Here is a 3460-nt window from a genome sequence, read left to right on the forward strand (position 1 = left end):
AAAGGAAACCATTAGAAAGCGAAAGCGATATAAAGATGATATAGAGAATAATCGCGCCAAGAAACGATGTCGGTATACAAATGATTTAGAAAATAATCGCAAAAAAGAACGCAGACGATATAAACAGAATTTAGAAAATAATCGTGATAAACAGCTCAAAAGATACAAAGAAAATATAGAATTTAATCGTGTAAAGCAAACAGAACGATACAAAAAAAATNGTCTAAATAATCAAAGGCAAAAGCGAATACGTTATTCGTTAAATTCGCAGCATGAACGAGATAGACAAAAAAAATTAAATAGTCTTGAGCATTTTCGCAAATCGCTGTATAATAGACGGTATTACAAAAAAAATACAAAATCTGATTCAAAAATAAAAAACTGTGTGATGGCTAAACGAATTATAATGAAATATAATAGAATCCGTACATCAAATAATTTTATAAAGATTCGTGGTTCTAAAGAAAACTTTATCGCAAATATTTCAGAAAAACTTAACATTAAAGGGAATATCAAGAAAAGAATGGAAGCAGAAAAAATCGTACGTTGGTGTATTGTTGTTAGAAACAATAACATTCGTGATATTTCTAAAATATTGTCTTTGCTTAGAAAAAAATCAGAAATATGTTTGACTGTTGTTGCGGAATGTACTACAATTGATGAAAAATTACATGCATTGTGTGGAATATCTAGACATACAGCTTCGTCTGAAAATTATTTTCTTGATTCTACTTATCATCAAAAACATTTAGCAGAATCTTTGATAATGAATATAGAAGGACAAATTGTAAATGTTTTGCCCTTAATACAAAGACAAGCAAAAATGTCGTGGTTGTGTAATAATTCATGCAAAACTGACGATCCATTCCTAATTAGTTATTATGAGAAACTTCTTCAAACAATACATATATGTACTTTAAAGAACGTACCAAAATTGATGCAAACTATTTTTAATTGTACTGTAAAAACTTCAGATAAAAAATTAGGTCATGCGCACAGTTGCTATATTACTTCAAGTCTTTGTAAAGCAATGTGTATTCCACTTCAATTATTATCGCCTCATTTTCCAAAAGTGAGAAATATGAGACGTTTGATTTATCAACTTAAGAATGTTTATCAGAAGCTTGTAAATCTAGACAAAGCTTTAACTTGTGCTGATTTAGACACATTGAAGGACATTGTTATTTCGGCACAAGAAAAAGCAGATATATACAAACAACAGCAATCTAATACTGTTTTGAGTGACGACGATATCATTGCTAAATATCAAAATGCATTTAAAGCCTTGACTAAACGCTGTATGGATATACCACGATACGTTTGTGTATCATGCGAAAGACTTTGTTACAAAAGAAATATTTCTGAAGTAAATACTGTTCAAAAACAAATAGACATTCCACCTTGGAGAGATTTGATGGTTTATGTAAAAGAAAGAAAAATTGATGCGCAATATGTATGTGATTATTGTGTTCGAAAATTTCGCAATGGTGTCATGCCTGCGTATTGTATTTTAAATAATCTTTTCGTAGACAACGTGCCTGAAGTAATATCGTCCCTTAATTCATTTGAAACCATTCTTGTACAAAGAGCTAAAGCATTTCAGACTGTTGTTAAAATGGGAGCTGTTATGAACAAACACGTGGCACAACGGCAAATGATACAAAAAGTTAAAGGTAGAACGTTTCATTTACCACTNCCTTTACAAGAGACTTTAAATAAAATTTGTTCTAATACCGATCCAATTAACATAAACCATGAATTGTATATTTTGGTAAGAAGTATACCCACAAAATCGAAAATTGTGTGGGAAGAAATGGTGAATGTTAAAAAAGTATTTGACGCCTTGACGTGGTTAAAACAAAATAATCTTTTGTATTCTGAAATTATTTTGCCAAATACTCATGAAGAATTGTGTTTAAACAACAAATTAAATCTCGAATTTCAATTGCAAGAAATAGAACCTGAAGTAGAAACTACATTTGATGAACACGAATTATTAAAATCTAAAATAAAAGAAACAGAAAATAATGCAAACGATAAAGTAGCAAAACATCGTGAAGCATTGTTAACACAAGTTACGAATGAGAATGATAGTTATTATGAGCAATATACTATTTATCCTTTATACGAAAAAAAATTGAATAAAACTGCGACAGTCTTGTTTCAGATGTTAAAAGTTCATGATTTACCTTTTTTAGATAATCGTGAGAAATTATTAGATTTAATGTGTTTTCCAGATTTATTTCCCTTTGGTATTAACGGACAACATGAAGNTAGAAAAGTCAAACTTTATGATCATGAATTTATTAAATGTCGTTTGATGTCTAAACATCCACAGTTCAGATTAAATCTACAATATTTATTTTATTTATTAAACAATGCAAATATTCGTCAGTTAAGTCGCGGAATTTATCACAAAATGAATGTAACGAACTTACGATTTCGTTACACTGCTGCAGAATATTTAGAAGCAATNTCAAAAGAACTGTTAGAATCTGACTTGAGTACAATATTTTCTACACTACGAAATACGGACCAATATTGGAGAAGACCAAGAAGTGATTTAAATTGCATGACGCAACATTATGGACCTGCGACGTGGTTTTTAACGTTAAGTCCGAGNGAATGGTTATGGGATGATTTAGGAGATTATATACGTGAAGTAAATGGATGGCATAATTCTTTGTTAAGTACTAGTGTACTCGTTGCAAAAGATCCTGTTTCAACATCAAGATTTCTCGATAATAAATTTAAAGCAATGCTTGAATTTATATGTTCTAAAGATCATCCNATCGGAGAAGTAACTCATTACTTCTGGCGACGAGAATATCAAGGTAGAGGCATACAACATTTTCACTTATTAATTTGGATTAAAAATGCACCGATTATAGGAGAATCTTCTACTGAAGAAGTTTCCAACTTTATTTTACGACATATAAGCTGTAAAATGCCAAATAAAGATATTTCACCGTTATTATATAAACGTGTTAATATGCATCAGACGCATAAACATAACGATTATTGTCTGCGTTCTAAGAAGGTANGACGTAAAGTTGTACGTATATGTCGGTTTGGATTTCCTCGTCCCGTTACTGACGCATTGACAATAAGAGATGTCGCAAGTTCGATAGCAGGTAGAAAGCAATTAAAACATAGAAGTAGACTTTACGATCTTTCTCGTAGACAAAATGAAAGTGATATAAATGATTATAATCCTGTCCTTCTTACTGCTTGGGAAGGAAATATGGATATACAATTTATTGGTGAGAAATCAACATTACTTACATGGTACGTCACTAAGTATATGAATAAAGCGGGAAAATGTGAATTATCCGATTGCATTACCAATAGTAAGAATAACGAAAGCAAATCACTGGGAAGTTATCTTTGGAATATTGCTTTGCGATTTACGCACAACAGAGAATGTGGAGCTCTCGAAGCTGCTGATACATTATTAGGT

Source organism: Pseudomyrmex gracilis, unplaced genomic scaffold, assembly GCF_002006095.1.
Source record: "Pseudomyrmex gracilis isolate BER0280 unplaced genomic scaffold, ASM200609v1 scaffold_2034, whole genome shotgun sequence".
In the NCBI taxonomy this organism is placed as follows: domain Eukaryota; kingdom Metazoa; phylum Arthropoda; class Insecta; order Hymenoptera; family Formicidae; genus Pseudomyrmex; species Pseudomyrmex gracilis.